At 50.3% G+C, this 11969-nt stretch overlaps 1 protein-coding gene and 1 pseudogene across 2 annotated transcripts in view; one reads left to right on the top strand and one right to left on the bottom strand.

The window, feature by feature from the left end:
- Positions 1-2383: 2383 nt before the first annotated feature.
- LOC137348943 (zinc finger protein 436-like) overlaps positions 2384-11969 on the top strand; it is a 36843-nt gene continuing 27257 nt past the window's right edge. The window contains exon 1 of one of the 2 annotated variants that reach the window (XM_068014175.1): positions 2384-2424. The gene's annotated coding sequence lies outside the window, so the exon portion shown is untranslated. Of the gene's footprint in view, positions 2565-11969 lie in introns of both variants that reach the window. The other variant, XM_068014174.1, reaches the window with a different exon arrangement.
- LOC137349448 (U2 spliceosomal RNA) lies at positions 9729-9836 on the bottom strand (annotated as a pseudogene).

Below are 11969 nucleotides of genomic sequence, written 5' to 3'. Positions count from 1 at the left end.
GGCCCTAGTTATGCCTGTCTTTTTGTGGGATATGTCAAACTTTCCTTGTTCCAGTCCTACTCAGGCCCCCTCCCTCAACTCTTTTTCTGGTACATTGATGACTGTGTCGGTGCCGTTTCTTGCTTCTGCCCGGAACTGGAAAACTTTATCAACTTTGTTTCCAATTTCCACCCTTCTCTCTCCTTTACATGGTCTATCTCCGACACTACCATTGATTTCTCTGTCTCCATCTCTGGGGCTAGGCTATCTACTAATATTCATTATAAGCCCACCTACTCCCACAGCTACCCCAACTGCACTTCTTCACACCCCGCCTCCTGTAAGGACTCCATTCTATTCTCCCAATTTCTCCGTCTCCGACGCATCTGCTCTGATGATGCTACCTTCCACAACAGCGCTTCTGATATGTCTTCCTTTTTCCTCAACTGAGGATTTCCCGCGCTGTGGTTGACAGGGCCCTCAACCGTGTCCGGCCCATTTCCTGCACCTCTAGCCTCACCCCTTCTCCTCCCTCCCAGAACCACAACAGGGTTCCCCTTGTCCTCACTTTCCACCCCATCAGCCTCCATAGCCAAAGGATCATCCTCTGCCATTTTCGCCACCTCCAGCATGATGCCACTACCAAACACATCTTCCCCTCCCTTCCCCGTCAGCATTCCGAAGGGATCGTTCCCTGTGCGACACCCTCATCCACTCCTCCATTACCTCCACAACATCATCCCCTTCCATGGCACCTCCCCTGCAATCGCAGGAGGTGTAATATCTCCCCATTTCCCTCCTCTCTTCTCACTATCTAAGGTCCCAAAACTCCTTTCAGGTGAAGCAGCGATTTACTTGTACTTCTTTCAATGTAGTATACTGTATTCGCTGCTCGCAATGTGGTCTCCTCTATATTGGGGAGACCAAACACAGACTAGGTGACCACTTTGTGGAACACCTCTGCTCTGTCCGAAAATATGACCCTGAGCTTCTGGTTGCTTGCCATTTCAACACTCCCTACTGCTCTCATGCTCACATCTCTGTCCTGGGATTGCTGCAGTATTCCAGTGAACATCAACGCGAGCTCGAGGAACAGCATCTCATCTACCGATTAGGCACACTACAGCCTGCCGGACTGAACACTGAGTTTAATAATTTCAGAGCATGACAGCCCCCCATTTTACTTTTATTTTTCGTTACTTTTTCCTTTTTATTTTTTTTGTGTTTGTTGTATTTCATCTTAGTTTGTTCAGTTTGCTTACCCACTGTTTTTTTTCATGTTTGTACTTGCAGCTGTTCAATTTTCCATCTGTTAACACCCTACTTGTACTAATGCTTTGTCTTTCAACACACCATTAACATATTGTTTGCCTTTGCTCCATGACCTTCTGATTATCTATTCTGTGACCTTGTCCTAACTACACCTCCTTTGTTATCTCTTGCCCCACCTCCACTTTACTTGCTTATAACCTTTCACATTTCTAATATTTGCCGGATATGAAGGGTCACTGACCTGAAAAGTTAACTCGGCTTTTCTCTCCACAGATGTTGCCAGACCTGCTGACGATTTCCAGCATTTCTTGTTTTATTACCCCCCATTTAACTTTTATTTTTAGTTATTTTTTCTTTTTTGTGTTTACTTTAGTTTGTTCAGTTTGTTTCTACTGTGCCTTCCACTGTGTTTCTTTTTCATGTTTGTGCTTGAGGCTGTTTAATTTCCAGTCCATTAACACCCTGTTTGTACTAATGCTTTGTCTTTCAACACACCATTAACATATTGTTTGCCTTTGCTCCATGACCTTCTGGTCAGCTATTTACACCTTCTCCTTTGTTATCTCTTGCCCCACCCCCGCTTTACTTGCTTAAAATCTTTTACATTTCTAACATTTGCCAGTTCTGATGAAGGGTCATTGACCTGAAACATTAACTCTGCTTCTCTCCCCACAGATGCTGCCAGACCTGCTGAGTTTTTCAAGCATTTCTTGTTTTTATATCAATGATTTTCTTTTCCAGTCACTGGGACCCTGAAGCCCCGCCCACTCTGTGTCGTCACCAAGATGGCCACGCATGCGCTCTGCACCCCGCTCAACCAAGATGGTGGCCGTTAACATGCAGCCTGTTCCCGGGAAATCGCCCTAAAGCTACAAACGCTGGACATGGAGGTTCCTATTCGGGGTTTGCGGCCGGAACCAGATGTTTCTGAAGCCTCCCCATCCACCCGCCGGCCCCATTCCTCTCCTGCACCCCGCCGACTCTCACCCGCTGCGAAAGCGTCTCCAGCACTCGCACAGCTCTGATCAAAGTGACACTGCGCATGCTCACGATGCCGTCCAGTCCCGCGCCTGCGCACGGGGCTCCTCTGGTGTGACTTTCGCAGAATGGTTACAGCACAGAAAATGATTCTGATGGATATTCCACAAAGACAGTTGAGTCTACCGACTTAAAGTAAGTCTTAACTTATTTAAAGTAAACCCATTTAAAATAATAAGAGCCAAATCCTGCGGATGCTGGAACTCCGAAATGAGAACAGAAAGTGCCGGAAGTACTCAGCATCTGTGTCGAGAGAAACAGAGTTAACGTTTCAGGTCAGTGACCTTCTTTCAGTGAAAAGCGAGATGTAATAGGTTTTAAGCAAGTGCAGAGGTCCAATCCTCCATCACCCTAATACCTCGTTCGCTTCCAACGCACCTTCCCATACAATCACAGGAGGTGTAATACCTGCCCTTTTACCTCCTCTCTCCTCACTATCCAAACATTCCTTCCAGGTGAAGCAGCAATTCATTTGTTCAATTCAAATCTTTCAATTTACTGTATACTGTATTTGCTGCTCAAAATGCTGCCTCAGCTGTGCAGATCCTTAGTGAGCCTGTACCAGAGGAAGGACATAATTGCAGTGGAAGCCATTCAGCGAAGGTTCAGTCGGCTGAGTACTGGGATGAGGGATTGTTATACGAGGAAGGGCTGAGTTCATTGGAGTTCAGAAGAATGAGACGTGATCTTATTGAAACACATAAGATCCTGAGGGGACTTGACAGGGTCGATGCCGGGAGGATATTTCCTCTTGTGGGGGAGTCTAGAACTAGGAGTCTCTGATTTAAGTCTGAGATGAGGAGCAATTTTTTCTCTCAGCAGGTCGTTAGATTTGGAATTCTCTTCCCCAGACAGCAGTGGAGGCTGGGTCATTGAATATATTCAAGGTGAAGTTGGACAGATTTTTGATTGACAAAGGAGTCAGGAGTTTTCTGCAGGCAGGAAAGTGGAGTTAATGCCACAATCAGATCAGCCATGATCTTAATGAATGGCAAAGCAGACTCGAGGGGCCGAATGGCCTATTCCTGCTCCTAGCTTTTGTGCACGTTTCCCTCCAAGCCACACGCTATCCTGACTTGGAACTATATCGCCGATCTTGGGTCAAAATCCTGGAACTAACAGCACTGTGGGTGTACTTACACCACACGGACTGCAGTGGGTTCAAGAAGGCAGCTCACCACCACCTTCTCAAGGGCAATTAGAGATGGGCAGTAAATGCTGGCCGAGTCAGCGACGCTCATATCCCACAAAAGAATGTTTTAAAAATCAGGCAAGAAAGCAAATTAAAAGATGAGGCTATTTACTGAACACAACTGAATAATTCTACAAGGATGCTATCACAGTCTTCGTCAGTATTAACCACATCCCCCAATTTGGTGTTGTCTGCAAATTTTGGAATTGTTTTTTCTGATCACAACTCCAAATGGTTTATGTAAATGGTAAACAACAGTGATTCCAGCACCGATCACTGTGAAACACCACTCCCCACCTTCCATCAGTCTGAGAAAATACCTTTAACCACTACTCTCTCTTTTCTGGTTCGTAGCCAGCTTGCTGTCCATTCTGCTGCCTGGTCACTGACTCCACATGCTCTGACCTTAGTAAAGAGTAACCAAGAGGAAACTTATGAAAAGCCTATTGAAAATCCTGGTATATTACATCTACTGCATTACCCTTGTCTACTCTTTTGGTTACTTCTTCAAAAAATTCAATAAGTTTGGTCAAGCATCACCTTCCCTTTTGAAATCTGTGCTGTTCATTATTATATTTTCAGTTTCTAGATCTTTTTCTATCACTTCTTTGAGTACAGATATCATTATCATTCCAATCACTGCCGTTAACCTGGCTGCTCCATGGTTCACTGGACAGGTTCTCTCCATCTCTTCAATACTGACTAGTTTATCTGGTCTGATATAAACCAACCCCACAGTCACTGACACTAATCTCTTTCTGTCTGATATAAGCCAACCCCATTGTCGCTGACACCAATTTTCCGCTGAAAGTTATTTTTTTATTTTTTTTTATTTCCAAAATATACTTTATTCATAAAAATCTGTAAAAATTACATTGCCAAACAGTTTCCAAACAGCACCAAAAAATACAAACATTGCAAGGGAGATCAGTTTCCTTCAATACTGTCATGAGTTTCTTCCCAACCCTTCCGTTTCACAATTGTCATGTCAATTACAGTTTTACATTTACAGCAGAACAGATACTTTTTTTTTATTATTTCCAAAATATACTTTATTCATAAAAATCTGTAAAAATTACATTGCCAAACAGTTTCCAAACAGCACCAAAAAATACAAACATTGCAAGGGAGATCAGTTTCCTTCAATACTGTCATGAGTTTCTTCCCAACCCTTCCGTTTCACAATTGTCATGTCAATTACAGTTTTACATTTACAGCAATTGAGAATATTAACGATACAGTTCGAGGGGTTTCCCATGGATCCAGCCCCGCAGTCTAGCTTGGTGGGGGAACCTTACACTGTGGTCTTTCCCCATTGAGCCTTTGCTGCGGCTGCCCCAAGCTTTAGTGCGTCCCTCAGCACGTAGTCCTGGACCTTGGAATGTGCCAGTCTGCAACATTCGGTGGTGGACAACTCTTTGCGCTGGAAGACCAGCAAGTTTCGGGCAGACCAAAGGGCGTCTTTCACCGAATTGATAGTCCTCCAGCAGCAGTTGATGTTTGTCTCGGTGTGCGTCCCTGGGAACAGCCCGTAGAGCACAGACTCCTGTGTTACAGAGCTGCTTGGGATGAACCTTGACAAAAACCACTGCATCTCTTTCCACACCTGCTTTGCAAAGGCACATTCCAGGAGGAGGTGGGCGACCGTCTCTTCCCCACCACAGCCAACGCGGGGGCACTGTGCGGAGGGGGCGAGACTTCGGGTGTGCATGAAGGATCTGACGGGGAGGGCCCTTCTCACCACCAACCAAGCTACGTCTTGGTGCTTGTTTGAAAGTTCTGGTGATGAGGCATTCCGCCAAATGACTTTGACGATCTGCTCGGGGAACCATCCGACAGGATCCACCGTTTCCTTTTCCCGTAGGGCCTTGAGGACATTCCGTGCAGACCACTGCCTGATGGACCGGTGGTCAAAGGTGTTTTTCCGCAGAAACTGCTCCACGAAGGATAGGTGGTACGGCGCCGCCCAACTGCACGGTGCGTTCCGCGGCAATGTGACCAGGCCCATCCTTCGCAACACCGGGGACAGATAGAACCTCAGCACGTAGTGACACTTGGAGTTTGCGTACTGGGGATCTACACATAGCTTGATGCAGCCGCACACGAAGGTGGTCAGCAGGATGAGGGCCACGTTGGGTACATTTTTCCCGCCCATGTCCAGAGATTTGAACATCGTGTCCCTCCGGACCCGGTCCATTTTAGATCCCCAGACGAAGCGGAAAATGGCTCGGGTGACTGCCACGGCGCAGGAGTGGGGTATGGGCCAGACCTGCGCCACGTAGAGCAACAACGTGAGCGCCTCGCACCTGATGACCAGGTTCTTACCCACAATGGAGAGAGATCGCTGCCCCCACATGCCCAACTTTTGTCGTACCTTGGCTACTCGCTCCTCCCATGTTTTGGTGCACGCCCCGGCACTTCCGAACCATATCCCCAGCACCTTCAGGTAATCTGACCTGACGGTGAAGGGGACAAAGGATCGGTCAGCCCAGTTCCCAAAGAACATGGCCTCGCTCTTGCCGTGGTTAACTTTGGCTCCCGAGGCCAGTTCGAACTGGTCGCAGATGCTCATCAGTCTGCGCACGGACAGCGGATCCGAGCAGAAGACGGCGACGTCATCCATGTACAGGGAGGTTTTGACCTGAGTGCCTCCGCTGCCTGGGATTGTCACCCCTCTTATGCTCGCATCCTTCCTAATAGACTCAGCAAAGGGTTCAATACAGCAAACAAACAAGACCGGGGACAGAGGACAGCCCTGTCTGACTCCAGATTTGATCGGGAAACTTTCAGATTCCCACCCGTTGATTGAGACTGCGCTACTGATGTTTGTGTAGAGCAGTTGGATCCAATTGCAGATTCCCTCCCCAAACCCCATTTTGGAAAGCACGTCCATCATGTAGGTGTGCGATATCCTGTCAAAAGCCTTCTCCTGGTCCAGGCTGATGAGGCAGGTGTCCACCCTCCTGTCCCGTACGTAGGCGATCGTATCCCTGAGTAGTGCGAGACTATCAGAGATCTTCCTGCCGGGTACAGTGCAGGTCTGATCAGGGTGAATCAGCAACTCCAGAGCAGACTTGACTCGACTGGCTATGACTTTGGACAGAATCTTGTAATCAACATTAAGCAGTGAGATGGGCCGCCAATTTCTGATTTCTGCCCTCTCCCCCTTCTGCTTGTAAATGAGGGTGATGATGCCTTTTCTCATGGTCTCTGACATGCTGCCGGCCAGGAGCATACTCTCGTATACTTCCAGCAGGTCCGGGCCGACCCAGTCCCACAGGGCCGAGTACAACTCGACCGGTAAGCCGTCGCTCCCGGGGGTTTTACTCGTCTCGAAAGACTCGACGGCCTTTGTCAGCTCGTCCAGAATTAGCGGCTTGTCCAGTCTCTCCCTCCTGCTGTCATCTAGGACCTCTGTGATAGATGACAGGAAGGACTGGGAGGCTCTGCTGTCTGTGGGCTTCGCGTCATACAGCCCAGCATAAAAGGATTTGCTGATCCTTAGTATGTCGGACTGCGAAGACGTTACCGAGCCATCTTCTTCCTTCAGGCTGCTGATAACAGAGCTCTCTCTGTACCTTTTGGAAGAAGTAACGCGAGCACGTCTCATCCTGCTCGATGGAGCGGACTCTGGACCGGAAGATGATCTTGGAGGCCTCCTTGGCAAAGAGCGAGGCCTGCTGGCTCTTCACCTCTTGGAGGTCCTCCTTGACCTCGACCCCCATTGACTGCAACCGGAGTAGATTTTGCATAATTTTCTGGAGTCGGGACAGTTCCCTCTGTCTCTCTCTCACCCTCTGAACACCTTTGTGGATAAAGAACCTCTTGATGTTCTCCTTGATCGCTTCCCACCAGTGAACTGGAGACTCAAAGAGGGGTTTCACGGTCCTCCAACCATTGTAATCCCTTTTGAGTTCCTCAACGTTCTCTGGGGTCAGCAGTGTCGCATTGAGCTTCCACGTCCCTCTGCCAACCCGCTGGTCGTCCTGTAAGTGACAGTCGGCCAGTAAGAGGCAGTGGTCGGAGAAGAACACCGGCTTGACGTCGGTGGATCCGACCGTGACAGCACGGGACACAAACAGGAAGTCAATCCTGGAACGGGCAGACCCGTCCGATCTTGACCATGTGTATCTGCGCTGCGCTCCGTCTGCAGGTTTGCTGAAGACGTCGTGCAGTTTGGCATCCTTAACTGTTTCTACTAGGAATCTGGACGTAGCGTCCAGTTTGCTGTCGTCACTGCCGGATCGTCCAGCCGCATCGATGATGCAGTTGAAGTCACCGCCTAGGATGACCGGCCTGGACGTCGGCAGCAGCAGTGGGAGCTGCTGGAAGACGGTCAGCCGCTCGCTGCGTTGTACTGGGGCGTACACGTTGATCAACCGGAGCGGAGCGTTGTTGTACATCACGTCTGCTACGAGGAGGCGGCCGCCCACCACCTCCTTAACTTCGGAGATGGTGAAGTTACCTCCCCGCAGCAGAATACCCAGGCCGGAGGAACGGAAATCATTACCCCCTGACCAGATCGATGGCCCGTGGGACCACCATCGCGACCACTGCCTGTAGGTGCTGAGGTGTGGTATTCCACACTCCTGCAGAAACAGTAGGTCAGCTTTGACCTTGGCAAGGTAATCCAAGGTTGAAACACATCGCGTAGTAGATTTAATGCTACGCACATTAATGGAAGCAATTCTTACACCCATTTTTTACTAAAAATTAGTTGTTGCTTCCCATACCATTTGTCCTCGCTAGTCCCAGTCCTTCCCCTTCGGGATGTTCCTGCATACCCATCGTATGCGCAAGCAGTTTCACGTTGGTTGGGCTCAGAAACCCCTCCTGATTTTTCATGCAGGGTTTGTGCCGCTCGGGTGACATCGGGGGGGTCTTGTAGGCAGAGAGGATTGGGTTGTCCTGAGCTGCTTCCATCTGTTCCTCCTCGAAAACATCACAGCTCCCGGTCTCCCGGAGCTCAGGTGCGCCAGACGTGTCTCTGCTCCCGGTGTCGCAGAGCTGAGATGCGTTGGCCACTTCGTTACGTGTGGGGCATTGGGGTTGGGGCACGCTGGGCCCATCACAGCTTCCAGTGCCCGGGGGCTGGGATGCTTTATCATCCATCTCGGAGTTCTGCCGCCTCTTTTGAAGGGGCTGTCGTTCCAGCATTTCCCCGTCCAGTGAAGAGGAGTTGTTGCAGTCTGATTCAGAAGAGAGCCTCCTCTTGCCACTGGTTTGGGTGGTGGCTTTGGGATGTTTTTTCTTTGTGGTTTTCCTCTGGACCACTTGCCACTGACCTGTTTGTCCATCTGCTGCCTCCTCCTCCATTGATTCTGTCTGTGGAGGAGGGGTTTCTGGGCGCTGGGTCGGTGCTGGGTCGTTGGTTTCAGCCGCCTCCCCTTCCTTCTCAGGTTGAAGTTCCTCACTGCGGAGAAGGTTGCTGGTCTCCTTTTGAACAGCGGACGCCTTCGTCGAACCTTCTCCCGGCCTTTCCTTGGACCTTGCCGCCTGAGCATAGCTGAGGCAACGTTTTGGACAAGTCTTGTAGAGATGGCCTGCCGCACCGCACAAGTTGCAACACTTAGTCTGCTTACAGTCCTTGGTCTGATGGCCTTCCTCCTTGCAGTTCTTGCAAACAACTGCGCTGCAGTTGGCTGCCATGTGACCAGATTTGCCACAGGTGCGGCAAACTCTGGGCTGCCCAACGTAGACCAAGAAGCCTCGACTTCCCCCGATAGCGAAGCTGGAGGGAGGGTGGATGATGGCTCCACTGGGATCTACCTTCAAGGTCACCTTGACCTGCCGCTTGCTGGTCCAGATGCCAAAGGGGTCCTTGACATCAGTGCTGCTGCCGGCCACCTCGACGGACCTGGCGAGAAAGGTGAGTACATCCACCACCGGAACATGGGGGTTGTAGAGGTGAATCGTCACCACCCGGTCCCGTTGTGACGGAAGCGTGAAGAGCGGCTCCGCTGTGAGGATCGACAGTGGCGCCCGGTTCCCTTTCTCCTTGAACGCCTTCAGGAGCTTGATACATCCCGCCACGTTCCGGAACGTCACGTCGAAGTATCCACTGCTGGGGAAATCCTGCAGGCAGAAGACGTCCGTCGCTTGAAATCCGCAGCAATCGAATAGAATTTTCTTGATGAAGAAGGTGCGATCGACCGGTGCATCTCCTTCCTTGTCCTTCACGACCACCCGAACGGTGTTGCGCACTCCCTGGCCCGAAGCTCGAAAATTGGTTATAGCCATTTTACTCAAAGCTTCCCCAGGATCAAAAGGCAATGATCATGGTCTCTTCTCAATCAAATAAGCACTGATAAGAACAGATACTACACTTGATCTTAGCCAAAAGGCCGAAAGTTATTTATTTTTTTTTTCAAAAATATACTTTATTCATAAAAATCTGTAAAAATTACATTGCCAAACAGTTTCCAAACAGCACGAAAAAATACAAACATTGCAAAAGAGATCAGTTTCTTTCAATAATGTCATGACCTTCCGTTTCACAATTGTCATGTCAATTACAGTTTTACATTTACAGCAATTGAGAATATTAACGATACAGTTCGAGGGGCTTCCCATGGTTCCAGCCCCTCAGTCCAGCTTGGTGGGGGAACCTTACACTGTGGTCTTTCCCCATTGAGCCTTTGCTGCGGCTGCCCCAAGCTTTAGTGCGTCCCTCAGCACGTAGTCCTGGACCTTGGAATGTGCCAGTCTGCAACATTCGGTGGTGGACAACTCTTTGCGCTGGAAGACCAGCAAGTTTCGGGCAGACCAAAGGGCGTCTTTCACCGAATTGATAGTCCTCCAGCAGCAGTTGATGTTTGTCTCGGTGTGCGTCCCTGGGAACAGCCCGTAGAGCACAGACTCCTGTGTTACAGAGCTGCTTGGGATGAACCTTGACAAAAACCACTGCATCTCTTTCCACACCTGCTTTGCAAAGGCACATTCCAGGAGGAGGTGGGCGACCGTCTCTTTCCCACCACAGCCAACGCGGGGGCACTGTGCGGAGGGGGCGAGACTTCGGGTGTGCATGAAGGATCTGACGGGGAGGGCCCTTCTCACCACCAGCCAAGCTACGTCTTGGTGCTTGTTTGAAAGTTCTGGTGATGAGGCATTCCGCCAAATGACTTTGACGGTCTGCTCGGGGAACCATCCGACAGGATCCACCGTTTCCTTTTCCCGTAGGGCCTTGAGGACATTCCGTGCAGACCACTGCCTGATGGACCGGTGGTCAAAGGTGTTTTTCCGCAGAAACTGCTCCACGAAGGATAGGTGGTACGGCGCCGCCCAACTGCATGGTGCGTTCCGCGGCAATGTGACCAGGCCCATCCTTCGCAACACCGGGGACAGATAGAACCTCAGCACGTAGTGACACTTGGAGTTTGCGTACTGGGGATCTACACATAGCTTGATGCAGCCGCACACGAAGGTGGTCATCAGGATGAGGGCCACGTTGGGTACATTTTTCCTGTCCTTGTCCAGAGATTTGAACATCGTGTCCCTCCGGACCCGGTCCATTTTAGATCCCCAGACGAAGCGGAAAATGGCTCGGGTGACTGCCACGGCGCAGGAGTGGGGTATGGGCCAGACCTGCGCCACGTAGAGCAACAACGTGAGCGCCTCGCACCTGATGACCAGGTTCTTACCCACAATGGAGAGAGATCGCTGCCCCCACATGCCCAACTTTTGTCGTACCTTGGCTACTCGCTCCTCCCATGTTTTGGTGCACGCCCCGGCACTTCCGAACCATATCCCCAGCACCTTCAGGTAATCTGACCTGACGGTGAAGGGGACAAAGGATCGGTCAGCCCAGTTCCCAAAGAACATGGCCTCGCTCTTGCCGTGGTTAACTTTGGCTCCCGAGGCCAGTTCGAACTGGTCGCAGATGCTCATCAGTCTGCGCACGGACAGCGGATCCGAGCAGAAGACGGCGACGTCATCCATGTACAGGGAGGTTTTGACCTGAGTGCCTCCGCTGCCTGGGATTGTCACCCCTCTTATGCTCGCATCCTTCCTAATAGACTCAGCAAAGGGTTCAATACAGCAAACAAACAAGACCGGGGACAGAGGACAGCCCTGTCTGACTCCAGATTTGATCGGGAAACTTTCAGATTCCCACCCGTTGATTGACACTGCGCTACTGATGTTTGTGTAGAGCAGTTGGATCCAATTGCAGATTCCCTCCCCAAACCCCATTTTGGAAAGCACGTCCATCATGTAGGTGTGCGATATCCTGTCAAAAGCCTTCTCCTGGTCCAGACTGATGAGGCAGGTGTCCACCCTCCTGTCCCGTACGTAGGCGATCGTATCCCTGAGTAGCGCGAGACTATCAGAGATCTTCCTGCCGGGTACAGTACAGGTCTGATCGGGGTGAATCACCAATTCCAGAGCAGACTTGACTCGACTGGCTATGACTTTGGACAGAATCTTGTAATCAACATTAAGCAGTGAGATGGGCCGCCAATTTCTGATTTCTGCCCTCTCCCCCTTCTGC

Source organism: Heterodontus francisci, chromosome 34 (genome assembly GCF_036365525.1).
Source record: "Heterodontus francisci isolate sHetFra1 chromosome 34, sHetFra1.hap1, whole genome shotgun sequence".
NCBI classification, from domain to species: domain Eukaryota; kingdom Metazoa; phylum Chordata; class Chondrichthyes; order Heterodontiformes; family Heterodontidae; genus Heterodontus; species Heterodontus francisci.
The sequence above is the reverse complement of the archived record's forward strand: the minus strand, read 5'-3'. Positions and strand labels throughout refer to the sequence as shown.